General features: G+C 37.2%; 1 protein-coding gene across 3 annotated transcripts in view; it reads right to left on the bottom strand.

Annotated features, from left to right (window-relative positions):
• Positions 1 to 19105, bottom strand: part of LOC133515896 (AN1-type zinc finger protein 6) — a 39383-nt gene extending 20278 nt beyond the window's left edge. Inside the window, exons 1-2 of one of the 3 annotated variants that reach the window (XM_061848527.1) lie at positions 18991 to 19105; positions 13471 to 13608 (exon numbers count right to left, since the gene is read on the bottom strand). The gene's annotated coding sequence lies outside the window, so the exon portion shown is untranslated. Of the gene's footprint in view, positions 1 to 10282; positions 10542 to 13470; positions 13609 to 18990 lie in introns of those variants that run through there. The other 2 variants (XM_061848529.1, XM_061848528.1) reach the window with 2 other exon arrangements.
• Between the last annotated feature and the right edge of the window lie 3949 nt (positions 19106 to 23054).

Raw genomic sequence — 23054 nt, 5'->3', positions numbered from 1 at the left:
ATGAGTTTAAGCAAGGCAGGACGACGAGCATTGAAGATGCACCTCGCCCTGGAGTTCCGAAAACGGCAATTTTACCTGAAATCATCGATAAAATCTATGATTTAGTTTTAGCCGACCGAAGATTGAAAATACGCGAATTAGCTGAAGTCACAAACATCGCTTCTGAGACATTTTATTTTAGACAACGATTTGTACATAAATAAAAAAAGCTTTGTGAAAGGTGGGTACCGCGATTACTGAATCCAGATCAAATGCGTGTAGGGCTAAGATGGTCGGCTCTTTATCATTTGTCACCATGGCAAGTCACGTTTTAACAAGTATGAAAGTGACGGGCATAGTGACAAGCGATAAAAATGGAAGTATGCTGCCACAGCTGGATCAATCACTACATCCCGGAGACGAAACAACAGTCGGGTTGGTCATGGTGAGCCAGCTCCAAATAAAGCCTGGATGAGGAAAGAGGAGGAAATGCATTCCGTCTGCTGGTAAGGTGAATGGCGTCTGTGTTTTGAGACGCAAAGGGAATACTTTTAATCGACTACCTTGCCACGGGGAGAACTATAACTGGAGCATACTATGCATCACTTTTGGATCAGTTACAGGCGGCAATAACTGAAAAACGTCCAGGTTTGGCAAAGAAGAAAGTGATATTTCACCATGACAACGCTCCGATGTATTCAAGTCGTGTCGCTGCAAAAAATTGTCGGAGTTACCATTTGAATTCTTCCACTCCCTGCTATTCACCAGATTTGGCTCCGTGGCTTCCCGAAACTCAAAACATTTCTCTCACGGTGAAAATTTAAGTCCAATGAGATACGGGAGGTCAATGCGTATTTTGAGGCCCTTAAAGAGACGCACTTCCGTGAAGGCATAGAGGTTGCAGATTCGTTGGGACAAGTGCGTAGAACTCCGAGGGAATTACGTAGAGAAATCAAATAAATACATTTGCAATATTATTATTTTTTCATATGGAACCAAGTTACTTCTCAAACAACCCTCGTATTACGAATAAACTGATATGCCACGATTTCAAATTATATATGCATTTCAGTGTTCATTTTTTATAATTAACCAGGGACGAATGTACATTTTCTATTAAAACTTAATAAAATGTAAATAGCTGTACAAAGAAACTTTATCTGCCAGGTGGAGAAATCAACAAGGCAACAACTAGTGATTCATAGATTTGATTGACCTCATTAGAATTGAACTGAAATAGGTTTTATTCAGCTCTACAAAAAAAAACATTTTTTTTTTTGTTGCCCTAGCTATCTGTGCGAATTTATGTTTTCAAGTGCACAGTTTACACATATATTCACAAAAGTTATGAATGTGCTCAAGTTTTTATGATTTCAGCATATTTCGTATCATATATTTAGATTTTTTTTTAAATATAAAATGATAATATGGAGTTAAAAAAAGTAGAGCAAATCTTCCAAAATCATTGATAGTTCCATAAATTGTGAGCATAAATACATCGGAAATCAATCTTATACCAGAGGCAACAAAACCACTGTTGACCAGTATCAATAACCTACATTCGTTGCTAAGTTTAAGCATAAACACAAAGGAATCGTATTTACTGCGTAGCAGGGTACAGTCCATATGCATCACTGAATCACGACGACAGAGCACCAACAGGTATATCAGGATATTTTTACATTCGTCGCGTTCCCAATACATATGAGCAAACCACACCATCACTGTCCGCTAAATCCATTGACCATAGAGGTTTCTCAATAACAGGTTAAGAGGTCTGCAGATACCCAAACACAAAATGAGCGTGATCAGTAAATAATTGGCAATACGCTGATTTTAACCGTAGAAAGCCTAAGATCGTATAATTATATTCTCAACAGGCAGACTTACAACACACACAGAACTAATACAATATCAAATATCATCAAGATATGTGACATACACGTAGGTATGCAGATAATAAATGAGTCGCGGCACGTTGATTGGATAGCACATCTATTTAGAGACGTGTGTAGGTAATAAACAGACTAGATTCGCACAAGTACACGCCCTGTACTGTGAAATATCATACTACAGTAGAACCTCGATTATCCGAACCTGTAAATGTTAATAATATCCGAATCCTCAGTATCCGAGCGCTGACTTAGGTTATCCGATTCATCAATTATCCGTACTTTTTCGGCCGAATTTCACCTTCCCATACAAACAGAATTTCGTATCTAACTTTAAAACTACGTGTTGGATTATAATGAAGCTTTACACATATGCCATGAGGTTATGAAGTATATATATGCCTATAATTAGTTTATATAGCTCCAGCGTATAAAACAAACGAAATAGAGCAATAATAAGTTTTGTATGAAAAAGTTAAATTCGCTGTATTTTTTAACTTTGGTATCTGAAGCTACATAAACTAATAACAGGCATACCTTATCCTATTGTAAAGGGTTGGGCATCAGATTAAGTGTCCTAGTTTTGTACTGCCATGTGACTTAAATATAGCAGAACTTTTTCTAACTATATTATTTTTTATTAATCGAGAATGTATGCGTCTTTATGATTTCTAGACGGCAGCTTGATATCTATTGTTTTCAACATAGATGCGAAACGCCAGCTGGTTTATACAAGCAAAAATTACGACCGTGCGTGCGAGATATTTAAGAAACTGAAACATTTAGATATTAATTAAATTAAATTAATAATAATTTAATGTAAGGTTTATATCTCGGACCATTAAGCGATTTAAAAAAACAGGATCTTCAAGAATCAGGCACAAACCTGGTCGAAAACCGTTTGTTCGTGTCAAAAATATAATTAAAAGCGTTCGTGAGTGTATTCGGCGAAATCCAGCCCAAATTGCGAGTAAACTCGCCAAAGATATAAAAATATCCCGAAATTCAATGAGTCGTATATTACGACATGATCTTGGATTGATACAAAAAAACAAAAAAATCATGGAACAGAAGCCCAGAAAGAAGCTACAGTAAAAAAATACAGGGACTTGCTAGCTTGTCACGAGGGCGATGAACGAAACGATGTTTCAATTGCAAGATAGCCACAATCCACAAGATGATCATGTTTACGGTGCTTCATTGAGGGATATTCCAGTAGACAAATTAGCCGCACAGCGGTTTCAAAGTGCGTCGGCTGTCATGGTATGGGGTGCAATATCACCTAGGGGCAAACTACCACTGCTGTTCATTGATCGGGGAGTAAAATGAACCAAGACTATATTCAGAACGTGTTGCAGGGTCATATGCTAGAAAATATCCGAAAGTTGTTTGGGGATGAATATTATTGCTTTCAAAAAGACAGTGCCCTCACAAATCTAAACGTACACAAGACTGGTGTCGAACAAATTTGACAGATTTTATACCGTGGCAAGAATGGCCTGCATCTTCATCAGAATTGAATCCGTTGGACTTTTCTATATGGGGATACATGCTCAGCAGGATTGGGAGCACACAGGGAATGAATTTAAACTCATTCAAGCATCTGTTGGTCAAGATATGGGACGATCTACTAGATGAGTTAGTGCGTGCCGCGTGCAACTCATTCTATGGGAGAATGCGTAGTTATACAGGTTAAAGGAGAGCGATTTGAGCTAATGAATTAATTTCGTAAATACAGAGTATGCTTAAAATAAAAACTAGTTTAATATTCAGATTCGAAGTTTTTTATTTAATTTTATGGCTATTTTTTTTTTTTTTTAATCTGCCCAACCCTGTAAGTACAAATATTCAGAGCCTTCAAATAATAGACCGAGCTTGCTGCGGACTCTTAACGTTAATTGGTAATTTTAATAAACCACTGTTTTATGTAAAAAAGAAAAAGGTGTTTTTGTTTGATCTCGTCCCAAAAATGAAAAAACCCACATTTCGATTACCCAAAATAGTCTCCGTCTGAATTAGTTCGGATAATCGAGGTTCTACTGTGTAATTTGTACAATACTCAACGTCATCGGAATTGCGAAAAACAAGAAAATAGTGTAACTTAATATCCGTACAATAGCTTTACATTTTGTTTTGTCTATCTAAATTAACTTCGGTTTGCCCCATGTACGTACCGAAATCTCTTATCCTTTTCCACAAACGATCAACACAACGAATAATAAACAACTTTCATGCTTGTTTTTAATATAACTTGTTTATATTCGAGATTAAAGTCCATTTTCGGTTAACCCACGGGTCCAAAACGCAAGTGGTGGCGTCGTAGCGTGCACCAATTAATGCAGAATTATGAATGCCGTGGAGAGCGCCGAGGTCGGTGGCCGGGTGCCCGGGGGAGCATCGACCGGCGCCGGCGCAGGCAGGGGTGCGCGGGCCCTCACAACAACACGCTAATCGCATGACCATGCACGAGGAGCGTCGTCGATTAGACACTAGACACTCCCCGCTACTACATTTTTTCCTAAAAATTTTTTTATTGAATACGCACCAAGAATATTTTATTTAATTTCCCCATATTGCACAGGACAACTTGTTGATTAGAAGTTAATTTGCTATCATGATGGATGGCACTGATAGAGGTCACATAGAGAACTAATTGAGACCCGGGTGTTTAAAACGACCTCCTTCGTGCAGTAGGCACAAAAACATGAATATATTATAAAAGTTATCGCCGCCAAGTTGCTGACGGTCTCTACGTGTTTCCAGCTTCAACATACAAAAAAAAACAATTAATTGATTGGGCTACAAGTCCAAAGTCCACGTGCATCTGTCGAAACAGCGCTGGCGCAGCACGATCGCCTCGCGGCCGCGACTCGACACGCGTTCCGAGTCGCTAGCTACGTTCGTTCTTCTTTTGTATTCTCGTTCAACGCGCTCAGCGGTCTCCACGTTTACACATCGACTGCGTGTTTTCACTTTAAATTTATTGCGTTAGTAAACAGTAATTTGCCTTATTATTATTGGCAACTGACTCATTTCAATAGAATATAGTGCGCAATAGTAGAACAAATTTCACATCACACCTATTGCAATTTTCTTTAATACTAGCACCTGACTACGTAGAACCTACCTGTAAACACGAGCGTGTTGTTAGAAAATGTATCCTGAGTTGTATTTTATGAAGAGCAATGCACACAAAGAGAGAATTATCTAAATGTTGAGATTGTCCTTAGTAACTTTACCAAGCCAATTAAGATTAAATACGTCGAAAAGGCCAGCAGATAATTGAAATATATAAAATTGGCACATATATTCAAAATAGCATGTAAGTAAGGCAAACTGAGCGTACCTATATCCGAAGATATTGGTAAATAAAAGGCACGTAAATTTGGTACGAAATAACCGTGCCAAGGTGACTGACTCGACGGAAACGTGATGTTCAATTATAGCGTTACAATGCCTAGCCACTGCCAGTTGCCAAATTAACTGCACTGCCCATAATTTTGCTGGTGAGACCAGTCGCGTTTTATACAATTAATTTCTACTCTTTAAAGACAATGACGACAAGTGGACGGATTGAATCCAATTCATTGTTAAACTCTCTGGCAGACGTCGTCAAATATAATGCGCAGTTAACGTTTGTCTTTTATGGGTATGAATGGGTATTCAGCACAAATGCTGCGAATATGACGTACATTTTAGTGTGTAAATTTTCTATCGAGTACGAAAGTCGCAAAGTAAGGCCAATTAAAGGTTGTTTCCATTGAGATAAATGTGATAAAGGTATGGCATGGCGAGATAAGCGTGTGGTTGTGGGAGCTATGTGTGTCGTAGTCGGAACGGGGCGCGTCGTTGCGCCGTGGCCCGCTGACCCAGTTGCCGAGTGCGAGTGCCGCCACGCACCCGCCCGCGCCTGCACCCATGTGTCTACCCTGCACCCTTTGTGGCGCACGTGTGCCCAAATTACCAACCTGAACTCAAAACATTTCTTGTACTAATCCGATTGATTCATCTGGTCACCTCCCACAACTACTTTTAAGATGAGAATTTAGGACGTTTTTACACCGATTTCAAAATTTTCAAATCGCCCAGCTTTTCATGTTTCAGTATAATGTTTCAATTCATTAAAAATGTTTTACATAATTTTGAATCATTCCCAATGTTCTATTTAGTCAGTAAATATATTCATAGTTAACACGAAATAGATAAGGTTGAAAATGGTACTTAATTAATACTTAGTTAGGTGGGGAGATACCCTTGTGCTCGAGGCATACCCGCCTCGCAATAAGGACTCTCCCACCATTCATCATTGTAGATACAGCCAGTGTAATCAACAGTGACGACCACGAATGGCACGGCGCCCATCGCGAATTGAAAATAAATGAGTGGCCACTTCGCTCGTTTGCGGACAATACTTCTTTCTATTGGATGCCACGTTCTAATTGTAACCCAAAAGTTCCTTATTGTTTCGTATCCTTCAAAAATGGACTCATTTTTCATCCTGTATTTTGAACGCCACGCCTATCGTACGCGGCGCGTAATCGTGAACCTTGTCGGTACGCATGAAGGTTGATATTGGGCTGTAGCCGCGCGCGTCATATGACGTCTTTGGCGGTCAAAAGGTTAAGCCAAATTAACTAAAAATGTATTAAAAATCAAGTTCATAGTTTTATACAATATAAATTATTGTATCAATATTTTCTTATAATTGATTTGATTCAAATTGCATATTTTTTAATTAAAATATTCAACAAAATGTATAAATCTAATCATAATTCAAATCTCTATATTTAACTATGGCAATTTTACATTCAAAATTCTGACAGTTGCTAGAGCTTTCCGGCTTAAAAACTTACCGGTTGTTATCCGATTCCTCAACGACAATTCACCTTGGCATTTTTGTAATTTGGAAGTAAACCAGCGTTTATACTACAGTCCATTATTATTTACCACCTGACCACCTCGACAACACCTGAGACCAGCGAAGATTTTACATTTATTAAGAGAGAATTATTCAAAAACTTATTCACAATAATCAGACTCGACATTCAAAGTCAGATTCTTAAACATTTTTTTCAAAACTATTGTATTTACGGTACCTACTATAAACATAGTTCTAGGGATAAGTAAGAGTGGAGAGGAAAGGCACGATTAATTTCTTAACACCTACGAGGCAAACAGTCAAATGAAACCCTGAACCGAATCACTACACCACATAAAACAAAGTCCCCGCCGCGTCTGGCAGTGCATGTATGTATGTACACCATAAACTCAAAAACTACTCCTCTACTACGGATTTTCATGCGGTTTTCAGCAATCAATAGAGTGGTTCTTGAGGAAGGTTTAGGTGTAAAATTTGTTTGTAATCCGTGCGAAGCCGGGGCGGGTCGCTCGTTAAGAATTAAAAGAAACAATTGGAAATTTATAGTTTTAAAGTAAGTCGTTAGTAACGCGTATTAACAGCAAGATTAATTCAAGTCTATCAAGGCCCACCGCGAGGCGCGAGGCCGACCCCACACGCGTACAGCCAAACATGTTTGATATAGCGCTCGTGTTGCCAAATACAACACTTTTAAATTTACATTGACGAAGTAACCTGTTGCCTATTGAGATAGTACGCATTTTACGTTGTACCTACTCATATTGTTTATTACTTACTAGAACGATTTGATTTTATCGTTTAATTTACACAGCCCCACTCAACACACTACACAACTTCAGAACAGAACTTGAAACTAAAAAACTTTGCTCTAGACCCGTTTTGAAAATCCATCCGACTTGCCGTATCAAATAAGTAATAGTACTTACTAACGTGCAGCAGTAACGTAACAGTGAGAAGCACTAATGCCTCAAGTAGCCTCGTCTTGAAATATGCATCCATTTACGTGCTAAATGCTGCGGACTAATAACAGCGAATAGCCAACTGGGGCGCGAGCGGACCCATCCTCTGCCTCGCTACCTCCCGCAGACGGAATATAGGTCGAACCATAACCGCTCTCTACTCTATAGGTACGCTAACTTGTTACGATTTTCTTAACCCATTCAAAACATGTCGACATTCACGACATGTCGTTTTTCTTCTACATACCGGGAAACCTATGAGAGTAGAGCAAAAATAAATCTGATACCGGCCAGACTAAAACAATAATTTATTTTCACTTTGGGACATTCTCTTTGAACACCGTATCTGCGATCAAGTAAAAAGGTATCTGATTAAAATTGATCAGACTTCGTATATGTATTCTCCAGGCCACTTCAGTTTTTTATAGTTTTTAATGAACAGACACGTTGATCCAATTTAAGAGTTGGATTGAGACAAAATACTGGTCTGACCACTCAGTCAACGGTAACCGTAACGGGACCCTAAAGTAGAGGCACAAAAATCGTGCTGTGCACAGAAATCCTTCCGATTCACGAAACTGAGATAAAATTTTAAACTGCAACTTTCGCAGTACAAAGTTGCAGTACCTACTCGCCTGAGATGAATGTCATTCCCTTGCAAAGAATAAGCAGAAATGTTGGTATGGAATAACTAAGACAAGACAAAGCAATAATTTCTTCGGATTGAAAATTGGACTATTTTTAGTTCGTCTTCATAGTTCGATGTTAGTCGAAATTTTCAGTTAGTTTGCTCTCTGCCAAGCCAGAAAACTTTAGTTGATGTTCCGAACATTGTAAAAGTGATCCTGTGCCAAAAGTAGTATAACGTAGATCCGAATGCATGTGTGCTGCGTGCGAACGAATGCTACCTATTCAGGATTAACTGTAGAACAAAAAGCGTCTCTATACCGGAAATAAGACGCTAACCAAAAATAGACGCGCCAGGGTCTCGCATCCGAGCCGAGCTCAGCCTTCCGCGTGGTATGGCAACAAGGAAACAAACGTTTTGTTCCATAATGACACAACAGGTTTGCACAAAAGTGTCAAGAGGAGCTAGGACAGGAAGGGAAGGACAATGACATTAGTATTTGAAACGCGTACGTCACTATTGAGCGCAGTGACGCGGCGAGAATGGAGCACGCATGGCAAGATGGCCGCCGCGGCGTCAGCTGATCGCTGCGACGCACACGCACCGCGCCCTGTATGTAGCCGTGTTGCTCTCTCTTTCGTGCGCGCTAGCGCACAATGGATGGGCTTTATTATTGTTTGGATCACAAATATGTGTTTGTGTTATACAAAAACTACGCAGTCAGGTAACGCAAAATAGAAATACTTATCAAATAAAGGTGCCATATGCAGAGTAGCAAGTCTTGTAAAAAGATTATATATAGTATAATAGGTATAGGTATTAAAAAACTAACAGATCCCAACGATACAATTATCTTAACGACAAAAACTAGCTTAAAAAGATTCTGGGCTAGTTTTTGTTGAAGTAAATACCTAATGTTCAAACAGCTTTAGCAGAAGAAGCAGGCGATGTGCTCAAAATGATCTCGTGCCGTGCAGGTCTTTACGGTAAATTTATAAGAAACTAAGATTGAATATTTTAAATACTTTACGCTATGTAAAATTCTAAGAAACTTGTGCTACTGACTACACAAATATCTCCCTAAATGTGTGCTTACGGTAATTATGGTAGGATGCTTTTGCAACGATACATTAGGAAGTTTATTGCTTTATAATTATTACACTGGCGCCGTATCCGGAAACCACATCAATGTGATGACCGTCTAAGGAAACCTAGCCAAAACATCATTTTGCTGTCTATGGGAAGTCCTACTTGCTCATGATGCCTTTGTTAACCGTTATGCTATCCTTTTATTCAAATTAGCCACCAATATATTTCCAATTTAGATTTAAAGCCTATGCAGTTCTCTATCCTATGTGATTAAAAATAATTGTATTGAGCTACCTGCACAATAACGACTACGTCCTAGGTAATTAAACATGTTAAAATATATTGCAATAAAATCATAGTTTGAATAGTAGTATTCACCTAATTCCATTATTCAGTGAGGTTAAATTCATAAGTAAATTACATGCTTATCTATCAATTACCCAAGTGCCTAACTAAGTGCATCAGCCTACTTTTGGTATTACCTAATTCCAAGTAGATTTAGACACTCGCGTACTCATTTAGGTTAAGTACTTTGTAATTAAACTACCAGCTAAAACTTCTGTGATATTATCCTTAATGAATGGCAAATAAACGTATGCATTGTCGTCATTGAAGGATTTTAGTACACCCTGTCTTTGGTTAACTTTAAGTCAACCTAATAACATGCAGAAAATAAAAACAGGTCGACAACAATGGCCCCTCATTCAAAATTGCATGTCAAGTTCTAAACACGTGAGGACGTCGACCTTCTGCACCAAGGTCGGGGCGGCGGCCTTCAAACAGCCTCGTCTGTCTGCGAGACTCCTCTCGGTCCACGGCACTCACACACACAATTACTTAACGCGATCAACATTACCTTCGAGTAGGAACTAGAGCCCATGGCCACGTACGAACTACGCTCGAAAGCGCCACACTTGCACAAACATCACAGTTTTGAAATACGACGCGAGCAGACTAATTCCCTGTTATCCGACTAGATAAGTTGCATTAGTCGCGTACGCGTTAAATATGTTGCAAACAATCGCGTATGTATCGGCCTCGCGGGTGCGGGCTGCGAGCTCCGTCCGTCGCGCTCGGGCTGCGGGCTGGCGACTGGCGACAGAGGCGAGGCGCGCGGCGCGGGCCCGCGGTCGCCGCCCGCCGACATCAACTATTCGCGTCATTCCACTCCACGCTCCACACGCGCACGCACTCACAAATACAAACAAGCTGCTCGCTGCCTGATAAACACATGCTCGCTCTAATGTCCATCTCATCACAACACGCAGCAGGCCATTATCACCGCCACCAATACCTATCCTACATAATACCCATACTAGCTTCAGCCGCGCAATCAACATGTTATTGTATATACCCAATATACCAGGATTTCAAACCCTCGAGGTGCGCATAAAGAGTGAGTCACATAATTTAAGTGTGAATCGAGTTCTCTATCATTAGTCATCGCTTTCACACACTCGAACCACCATTATACAAAGACTAATTTATAAATGGAATAAGATAAAAATTATACCGTTTGGGCAATAAAATATCTACGTACTGCAAGTACCTATAGATACGTATTTGACCGATGAAAGTGAAAAGTCCCGAGGTCGATAAACGAACGAACTTCAAGGACCGTTGAACTCAAAAAAGTAAATACAGGACATTGTCTCAAATTGCATGAACAATAAGATTTTGTGAGTTCGTCTACTTCGGCAAAGAAATAGATAGTTTAACACGACTCGCTAATTGAATTTACACGAATGAGTGTCTTGGGCAGTTGTTTATTGTCTGTGAAAATTAATTTACATGAGTAAAAAGGTCGATGTGAGGTGATCGCGAACACAAACAAAGCCATGTGTGCGAACGTATCGTCTCGACGAATGACCGTGGAGACGGCGGAGCGGAGGCGGGAGCAGACAAAGCCCCGACGGCGGAGCATCGTCGATCTCCCCCGAATTAGTCCTGGGCCAGGGCGCTGACCTCACGCCACCGCCACACGCGCGTTCGTAAATCCACGCCATTACGACCCAAGCACGACCAGCATCACTAAACATCCCTCGATTGACACTGCTAAACTATCTAGTATGTTAGATAATTATGCCTTAATTACAATCAGGTCCTCCTTCCTTCACATAGAGCCTGCATAAAGACAGACAAAGAAAGTCATGAAATGACACGTGGAGCGCGATAGCGGTGAACAAATACGACGCAGTTGACTACCGTTATTTAGGTACCATATTATATATACGCATATTTGTGTGCGGTGAAGAAAATCCCTTGTTTTTGTCAAGGAGCGAGTGGGAAAACAACGGCGATTAACAAAGGTAAACAAAAGACTCAGAATTAATTGTAATTTTAATAACAAAGAGGTTGGCCAGCTCACAACTGTTGAACTGCTGTGTACTTTAATAAATTAAATGATCTCCACAAAATAAATCTTTCACTTCAGCAAAATATAATGTGATGTGGGTCATTGCACCTATTTAAGGAATAAAGCTTATTAGTAATACGAAATAAACGAAATATAACAACAATATTGAGCAGAATGCGGGTCGTATGTATAATCGTAGGTGGGTGGCAGGACCACTAGATTGCCCATATTTTTATACTACATTTTATCCTCGATAACGATACGAGAATCCAATATGTTCGAACGGCAGTATAGATTTTAGAGCTGGGTTTTTAAATGTCATAATAACAACAAAACGATGTGTTAGTAAAGCAATTAAGAGCTAATTATAAACAATGTCAAAATATTAGCAGATTATTCGTAAATATTATCTGGTTCAGATCAGGCGTTAGGTTCAGATAAACGTTTTCATTACAAAGGCGCTCTTGTCAAACGACAAAGAAGCACAAATTGGATACATATATAGTCGAAACGGAACGGATCCGATATGAGAACCAGACGAGTACCGTTGTCGAAATAATTACAATAAACCGGGACTGAAAGGCTTCCATTCGACGATCGATTTCATTACAACACTGCGACATTGAGCTGATCTTATTTTTTGTAAATATTCAGCATACTATTTATTCATGGAGTAGCGCCTAATGTATAAAATCTCTTATCTATGGGTTCATCCCGATCATTATCTTACTGTTCTCGAGTTTAAAGCGGTGACTGATGTAAGTTCATGTAAGGTATCTACTATCTAGACACGACGGAAATAAGCAGTTTTGTCTGTATGCCCTGTTTATTGGGGGTAAATTGCAGACAAAATTAAGCACCTGCTTAAGACATTCACAGATCCCAGGCTGACGAAGATAGCGTAATCGTCATAAAATATCAATAACTATAAACTAAAAAAAATTAAAACCCCTATTTGCCAAAAAATCCATTATATGCCAAAATTGCCTTCCATTATTTTGAAAAAGAACTGATACTCTTCAAACTACTGGATCGATTTATATTAAACAGCTAAGAACCACCGCAAAAAACTCGCTTTCACGTTAAAAAAAACCGTATCGAAATCGGCCCATACATTGGAGAGCCACGATGCCACAGACAGACAGACATCCATTGGCGTCAAATATATAACAACCCTCTTTTTGCGTCGGGGATTAAAAAGAAAACATGGTAGCAGGTAGTGGTGGTGATTTTTGTATGATAACAACACATGGAATAATGATTGCCAAACTGGACTTTCTAGCAAAACGGCTCCGTGCGAATACGCCATCGGCCCAACATTTTACAAATGTGTAGTGTAGGTAAACTGTTTATGGCCAATTGCACCATCCTATTGACGGACTGAACAATGCCACTCAGCAGTCTACTAATTTCCCATACATTGAAATTCAGCGAACGTTTTAATGGCGACCAACCGACCCTAAAGACCAGTTGTTGTACCAAGAACAACAGGTGCAACCTAAAAATTACCATACCCCTAAAAACCCTATATTTACTTCAATCACCATATCAACACATGACGTGCACTGCTGAGCATAATCCTCGGAAGAAGGCCCATATGTATCGCCACGCCAGTATTGCCGCACTATTAATGCCAGAGTCGCTTCACTGGAAAGTCCAGCTGTAGCAGTGAGGTGACGCGTACGTACCTGATGTTGAAAAAGTGAATTCCGTACCAGACAAATGTCTTTCCAAGTGCGCAGACCCTTCAGCTCACAGCCAGGTGACACCACGTCTGTGCAGTTGAGGTCAGCATCCACCGGCATCACAATGAATGGTTACACCACCTAGGGACATACAATATACATTCTGCAATAAGTTACAATGAAAGGGAAGACCTAGGATAACCTACATCACCCAAATATGTATATGCCAGCTAATTTATCAAAACTGCACTCTTGCATCTTACCAATAGTAGTAGTCCACAAAAAAATCATTAATCTGTAGGATAAGGTGCTCAAAACATAGGCATACCAAAAGCAAAAACAACTTTTAGAGGCATCAACTAAAACTACCTATGTTCCTTTCCTAATCTTCTATCGATTATTTTCTAAAATTAAAGACGTGAGTTGAATAAAATTAGCGTGGACACGTACCTAGTTATTTGCTTACAGTAATTATGAACATATTGCTCGAGTTACGTGCTAAGTCGTGATCACGAAATTCACGAATACACGACAGTAAAGAAAGTTTGCAAAGTTAAAATATAAGAGCATTAGCATTTTCTATCAATTCAGAGAGATTTATACGCTATTCCTGGTGTTATTCGTACAAATGGATTTGTTCCGCGTTATCGATGGACAGAAATATAATTAGATTGGATATACGTAACTATGTTTCACTTAACATAACGTGACGCAAATGAAAGATGATTTGGGTCAAACCAAATGTATGTATAGCAGCAGCATCATTCATAAATAGGGTAACACAATTAAATAAAAAATAGATATACATCTTTTTCTGGAACAGTGCTTTAGACATTAACCCCCGTATTTATAAATGTGTACTAAAGTTACGATGCCGCTGATCATCGTTTGTTGCTTTCCATCATACCAATACGTCGGAAACGGACATACGATGATCAGCGGCATCGTAACTTTAGTAGACGTTTATGAATAAGGGGGTAAATGTATGCTTTGAAATGACAGGATCAAAAATTTCCCACGGGTCTAATAATACATAATTAGAAATCCATACTATATCGGGTGTGGCCTGTACTGACACGAGCAAAAAATTTAAACTGTAGACTGTACTTCTCAAACTGACCAACATTTGTTCAGCGACTTTTAAAAACTATGAAGATTTTAGACTTCCTATTACGTACGTTGTCATCTGTGTTATTGACGTTGCTTGTCACGCTTTTAACTTAATAAAATTCGCAATACATTGCGTCTTAGAATAAACTTTAAAGTATGGTATAAATCGAAATAAAAGTTATTTTCAAAAGTCACTGAACAAATGTTCGTCAGTTTGAGGAGTACAGCCTACGGTTTAATTTTTTGCTCATGTTACAGGCCACACCCGGTAGAGTTAAAAACCGGGAATGACATTTACCTGATTATTTCTTTTTTTGTGCGTAGTTTTTAAGAAATTATTAGATATATATGTCAGTAACGGTTTTTATCTCTATTCGCCTCGCCACTCTTATTCATTTAATTAGGCCGGTCCACACAGAGCGAGCGAGCGAGCACGTACGTGCGAGGCAATTTCCTCACTCACAAACTGGCCAGTGTAGACGTGCCTCGGCCGTGGCCGAGGCGGCGGGTGAGGCAAATGCCTCGCGCGTATGCTCGCTCTATGTGGACCCGGCTATTAAACAAAAACTAAATGTATTAGGTTAATGTCATTATCATTAATTCATTACTCTTGTTAAACTCTCATTTTTAGTTCCAAGAAATTCTGGAGTATTCTGACGTTTCCTTTTGATACCAGGCAAAAAAATACTCCTTAAATGAATGGTAAAAATTACAAGGCATAATAAAATATTAGAAATACATTTTGGCGTTATTATTGTGTTTGTTGTAATCATAATAATACTTTATTCGTGAAAACTTAATTTTAAAGGGCACTATTTTGACATGAGAAAATATCAGGTATTTTCCTGGGGTTAAAAATAATTCTTACAGTTATCATTCTAAAGACTTTCATATATCATAAACATTTGAACTAAATTTATATTTTTTAAACTGTACTATCTCATCTCAGCTTTATGAAATAAATGGCTAGTGTACTTATACTGTCCAGTGTTGCAGTTTTGTAAAAAGAAACGCAGTTGTCACTGTCAGCTGTTAAATATCCCCCCAAAATTGCAAAACTTATTTATTATTTATTTATGTCATTCAGCTTTGAACATTTTCAACTTGAACATGCGATGTGCTTCTCAGTTTAATAAGAGTTCATGCAACAAATATTAACTTCATATAAGAATAATGGACAATAATATGTATAGTAAAAAATGGAAAACGTCAAATTATCGTGCTGTCAGAATTCTACGGAATTAAAAATGAGAGCTTAATTACTTTGCATTTTTCTAATATTTTTCCTAAATTTACTATACCTACATCTATTTTTTGTTACATCTTGGGAAATTGTCTAATCTCATCTAGAGCAAATGCTCCATTCTATGTGTTCATGATAACCTGTTTGTTTGTATGTCTTTAATTGCGTTAGGTAGATTATACAAAGTAATACAAACATTAACCTAAAATCGTAACTAAACATGTGCCTTTTGTTTGCTAAAAGCAATTGGGCCACTTTGATTTTGCAGTACAAGCTCATATAGGATGCCCAAATTAGGACTCATAATAATGCAAATTACACATCTGATACAATTAATGAGTCTTAACTATGGGTAGGTATAAGATATGAAACAATACCACAACATATTTATTACATATTACCAGCACACATTCACTGATAAAAAGCCGCTGTTACCTCAACAATCTACTTTTGTGGTTTCCAGAAATTCACAGTACCCTGATCAAACAATATAGGTCAGCTGATAAACAAGAATAAGCACAGCACTGTACCTAAAAAAGAACAAGCCCACTGATATTGGACTGTCTATGTCAAAGATTACATTTTTGCCTTATTAAAAAGGAGTAAGGTGCATGTTTAAACATATTAATTGATGATTGACCAAGTGTCAGTGAAGGTCTCCATTTCACCTTAAATGCTTTGGTATGTCTGGATGTTCTCTGCAGATTCTCGTGATTTTTTAACAGGTTCGGTAATTAGATAGATTTATCTGTTGTTTAGTTTTTTAGAAAACATTCAAAATTGTAGAAATTGGCATTAAGGACTTAGCAGCAGGACAGCAGGGTCTATGGCACTTAAGACCACTGTGAATTCACTGTGATAATGACTCAATTAAGTATTTTTATTTTACAATTTTTAAGCATCACAACGTCTACAACTCACAGAGCCACCAATCTAAATTAGAAGGTTAATTTACTCAACTAACCTACGGCAACAGTGGTATGTGGTGGTATGGTATGGTGGTAGGTTAGTACTAGGTAGGACTAACTTAACTAACACTTATATTACATGCAAATGAGCCATATAACACCAGCTAGATGTTAGCCCTAATGGGCAGATAAAAATACACCTACCAAACACAAAGCAAAGTTAACAATAATCTTATACCTTTAAACGAGCAATTCTTGTATATATATATATTTCTGTGATCTCGGAAACGGCTCTAACGATTTCACTGAAATTTGGTATATGGGGGTTTTTGGGGACATACAATCAATCTAGATTAGTCTTATGTTTGGGAAAACGCATGTTTTCGAGTTTTCATGCGTTTTTCTTTCGACGCAGAATATGGTCGCTAATTTCGTGTTGCCAACCACCGTCCGTCTGGTCCAGCGTGTTAAGACGCGGACGGCTAAAACGAGAGTTACGGGTTCGAATCTCGCCCGGTGACTAACTTTTGTTTTTTTTCTATATGTTCAAGTTTATATATAATTTTTTTAATTTTGTTTTAGACAAGTTTAATTTAGTAAAAAAATGTGGTTAAGATTATCACCTATACACCACCATATTACAATAAATAGTTATAACCGAGCAAAGCTCGGTTGACCAGGTACTACTGTAGATAATATAAACTGAACAGAACAGTTGGGTCTCAGGGACCCGTGGGTGTGATATCACACAGTTCAGCAGTCATATCATGCTATCTCATACAAATAAATCCCCTGGGCTTAGAGGTTTTTGACTTTTGAGACATGGTCATATATATTGATGACACTATACAAAGGAATTCAACTATAGAAAGGCACTTGATCATCAAAAGTGTTAATAGGTGGAGGATCCAAGAACATGCACAGGTGAATAGATATGGTATAAAAAGTTTCAATAACCGCACATTATTAGACAGGTGACCAGAAAAAGTGGTTGAGGAAATTACTCATTTGTCATGTCCCGCAGACATGACATTACTATCAATAAGAATGCACCAACCTTACTCCTCATTAAATGAATTTATAAAGTAGAAAGTGACTGCACTATCCAAGGTTCCGCAGCTGGCAGGTTGCAAAACATCCAACTAAAAATGTTTGATTATGATGATAATGTCATTGTGTAATCAATGAACATCATTCAGAGTGAGACCTACATATCATTTAAATAATCACTTACACCTTGCTGGACTTCAAAGAAATAATACTGTTACACTAGAATCAGATTATATTATTATATGCATTCAAACAACAATACCTATGTTTTGTACCTATATATTCTTATTTCTCAACAAAGATAAAGTATTACTTTGACATGTGGAATTAAGTATTCACCATAAACCTCATCATCAATTAGTTCAACAAGATATACATTCTCAAAACAAACAGGAATAAAAATCTGTCAACAGCACTTTTATTACTATTATTATTGACCCTTGAAATGAGTCATCAAAACCAAATAATATACCTATATCTTATTGGTCAAATTCCAAACCTATTGCAGGAAATCTTATCCATCTCAGCCAACTCAATGACATGCTATTAAATACACAATTTAAAACTCAATTGCATTACTCATCATAGCCATCATGGCTTTTCAATAATTCATGCTATTGCCACACTCAATATTCTCTCCAGTCTAAAACGTGCCAAAACCTTACGGTGGTCAAATGGAAAGTTCGTGAATAGGCACCAGTTTACAGAACAGCACGTTTTTTTACCAGGAAGTTGGGTATTTAAAAAGTGGGTATGTAATGTCACTTGGTTTTGCCCCTTGCTTATCCCTTAAACAAAGTCATAATACAATACCAGTACGGAACTCATTTAATATAGTCCACATAAAATCCATTACCGCAAAAGAAGGAAGAAACTGCGCCTTCTTCACAAGGGAACTATCTGGCAAAAAATACGACTTGAGTGCTCTGTTTCTCTTTAATGAGGTATTTGGTCAAAGTAACAATAACCGTATTAGCACACTGATCTGAAAACATCACACCAAACACACAACGAATACTGAATACATGATCGAAACAAAGAAAATAATGAAGAATTTAGATAATTGGCATTCACGAAGAAAATGGCGTCATATCACTAGTCAAGGAACAAGGTACAATTTCGTCATTCAAAAACACGAGACACAACACCACAAAAGCAGCACTAAAACCTAAAGCATGCTTATTATGAGGTTTTCTTTAAAAAAGTACTCACTTTGAATAAGAATTCCAAAGAAAATCATCCAAAAACTTTTAGGACTGATGACAAGGCACTCCACTCACCGTTTGCAAAACCAGACTAATTTATCACGTGACCAAAACAATGTTACCATTGCCAAAAATACTTCTCCTATATGGTATATTCTTAAGAAATAGTAGAAAAATTTGTACTAGTAAAGGCGGGCTATTAAAACAGGGAATATATTACGCAAAACTCTGCGTAGAGAGCGCCACTAGCACATATCGAGAGTCTAACGTGAAACAAAAAATTGAAGTTTCGTTATCTGATCTACGAGGTATAAATAAGTAAATAACAGTAATTTCACTATCATATGTCTATGCCATCAAAATCACTGCAGAGTTGTCTTGGTCAAACTCTAGTGAAAACTTCTCAAAAAACTGTTGAAGGCATAGAATAAGTTAATCTATAAATAAAAAAATTGTGCGTGGAGTCCCTCCGCGCGGAAGAAGTGAAACTTCGTAATGTGGAGATGAAAATAATTATCTAAAATACATATGGTTTATATAAAGAAGTAAGTGATACGAAGTTCACCGGGATTTCTAGTAATGAATATTACAAATTAAAATACGGAGGGACGCCACTCTCCACGCACAATTATTGTTTTTATTTTATTTATTCAGGATTACAACAGCTTATAATAATTACATGTGCAATTTTAAATTTTAAGTGTATAAAGCCAATTACAGTAATCCGCAAGGTCAAATCGTGATCTTAGTAAATAGTTAAGAAGGTAGTTACAGAATAGCTCTGATTAATGATTGAATTAAATATTGAGGTAGGCAATATATTATAAAACAATATTTCAATATTATGTGTAAGCTAGGTCTAGAACCAGTAAGGATATTTATGTCTACATATATATATATGTGTGTGTGTGTGTGTGTGTGTGTGTGTGCGTATGTATGTGAGTAAGTCAGGATAAGATGCTTTCAGTTTGTTCATTGTTTAGTGACAGCAACCAGGACTTAAGTCATGTTTATGTAGGGGATAAATGTTTTAGAGTTTTGTTAATCTTATTATATAAAAAGGTGCCCATTAATCTTTGTTGTCGTCTGGTCGTAGCTAGTCTACATTTATATGGTGCACATACATTAGTCAAAGTTCGTTTACTTGTAATTTTATTTTGATCATAAGGGGTAAGGGGGCGTCCATTAATCGCGTCATATTGTATAGGGGGGGGAGGGGGTCAGCAAAAAATCACCAATGATCACCACAGGGGTCGGGGGGGTATGGACACGTATCACGTGTATTTTTTTTTTCATCTGTGCTATACTGTATTATAGTCAATAAAATTAAAATAATAGTTTTCCGCCCTTATTATCCTTCACGTGTACTTAGGTTCATTTGTTAGAAAACTGTTCTTTAGTTATCGAAAAAAATACACGTCATATTGGATGGGGGGGGGTCCTGAAAATATCACCAAAGATCACCATGGGGGAGGGGGGGGTCTCAAACAAGCCAAAAACGTATGACGCGATTAATGGACGCCCCCTAAGCTTAGGCTGCTTCAGCACTAACAGAAGTATATATAGTTGTCTAACGGAGAGCAATTGACATTGTTTATATAATAGACTCGTTGAATATCTATATGATCTACATGTCATGACCTTCGACAGGGATCTCTGAGCTCTTTCTTATTTTAACATGTGGTTTTTACAAGCGCCACCCCATAGAACATTGCAATAACCAATCACTGGCTGGACGAGAGCAACATATACTTTTTTCAACAAAACTAGGTCAGATACAGTTTTAAGTTTCTTAAAAATATATACTAGTTTTCTTATCCGTGTTGAGGTTAGGTCTAGGTGTGGCTACCAACTCATTCTGTCATCAAGTAAAACGCCCAGATACTTAATACACTCAGATTTAGCAATAACACTACAAGTACAATCAGTTCCTGACTGAAAATTGTATTTGTGAACCTTAAGCTCCTTATTATCCATAAATGATTAGTTTAAAGAAAATTGTAAATATGTGGTCTTATTTAAGTTCAAGGTAAGCAGATTTCTCTGTAACCAAGTATTTATTTTATGGAGTATTACAAGGGATCTTAATCTTAATTAATAGTACATGCGTATTCAACCTGTCAAATTCTATATCATTACATTAATTTTTTATTGTTTTTTATGAATTTTGATTGTAATTTCGGACGCGATATAGCGTTCGTGGAACTTAAGATTAAATTTATGTATATGAATTTGGCAACCGTACGCTTATTTTATTTAAAGGCTAAAATATTTCTTACCTTGAAATAATTGTTGTTTCTTGATTTAGTACAAATACAAATACTTTATTAATAACGCCAAGTTACATGTCAGGTACATTCTATATCAAATTTAAAAATAAATTGAAATATTATTTGATTTTAATATACACATTGAAATATTACAGTAAAACATTCAAATACTGACTAGAGAAATTATATCATAGGGAGTTCGTAGAACTCGTTTACGGAATAAAATACATGATTAAGAAGCCACTTGCGTAATCTAGCTTTGAAGACCACCGCAGAAGTTGCATCTTTTTTTATTGAGTCAGGTAATCTATTATACACAGACGGGACCGAGATGTATACCGACTTTTCTAATCTGCGTAGTATGTGGGCGGGAGAGACGAGGAGATGGGCAAGCTTGTTGCTACGCATCGTGCGGGATTCGGTACGATGGATATACAATGGATGGTACAATTGCGACCACCCCCGACTAGACTGGTAAAATCAAAAAAACTGCTGCACTCAATCGGCCCAAAGGTGTATAATGCAATACCGGATGACATTAGAGGCGCATGTAATAGTCGATCATTCGAGAACAAGCTAAATGCAAAGTTAATTTCCGATGCACTATACTTAGTAGATGATTTCTTTCGGCCCTCTGAGACCATCTGATTGCTTGCCCAAGCTCCAAGAAAATAGGAGGTATATTATATACCATTAAATAATATTAATTGTAAGATTGTTATTTATTTATGTATGTGAGACTTAATAATAAAGTAGTTAAATATTGCATGCTATAAAATAAGTTACTGTTTATATTGGTATTTTGTATCGATTGAAAATAAAAAAATTATATGAAATGCAATAATAAAAAAATAGTCGGTATAATTTGAATTAAAATAAATTAAAAAAATTCTTTTGCTCAAGATAGTGATGTATTTATTTATTTAATATTTATTTATTTATTTAAAATACCTATATTTTATCAATAAATATTTGATTGATTGATTGATTGATTAAACTTTAACTGAGTCTGTGCGGAGATTCTGTGCGCTGCATTTTTATTTTTGAAAATTAATCAATAAATACATTGCAAGCAAATAAATCGTAAGTTAATCTTTTTATATTAAAACTTTGATAGTTTTGCGTCAATGACTTTATTCACAGCATTGACATTGCAGACTTTTATATATGTCCTAACCGGCCAGATCCAAGTGCAAGGCCTTATGGAGGGTAGACCTGCCTCTGACCTCCATAGATTTTATGAACATAGACAAAGCCAAACTGAAATAGGTAATAATTTATGTAAAATAATAATAATTTACATATGGTAGTGTGACATAAATCAAAATATTTGAATAAATTAATTTTAATTGTTCCCAAAGTTGTATAGACAAAGCTAGATGGGAGCAATGTTGCTGTAGCAAAATATTTTTATGTTAATTACTGGCATCTATTTCCCCAGCATCAGACCACACATGCGAAAATATAAAGCGTCAAGTCTTTCTAAGGAAGTCGACAGGCCTTGATTAAAACATTGACATTTTATACTTTGTCAAAAATATACAGAGACGAAATTATTCAAGTGGACTTTTGTATACATCGTCATATTTTCCTTTACTTTATTGTCGCATCATCTTTATATTTCGTCTAATATACCTATGGACATTTTTATACTTTGTCAAAATTATACAGCGACGAAATTATTCAAGTGGACATTTGTATACATCGCCATAACCAAACACGCATAAATCCAAAATTTATGTATGTATTGCAAGGTCTCTGTACAGGACTATCTATTAGTTATTTTTAATGATGGTATTAT

Source organism: Cydia pomonella, chromosome 3 (genome assembly GCF_033807575.1).
Source record: "Cydia pomonella isolate Wapato2018A chromosome 3, ilCydPomo1, whole genome shotgun sequence".
NCBI lineage: Eukaryota > Metazoa > Arthropoda > Insecta > Lepidoptera > Tortricidae > Cydia > Cydia pomonella.
Note: the sequence above shows the minus strand (reverse complement) of the source record. Positions and strands in the feature narration are given on the sequence as shown.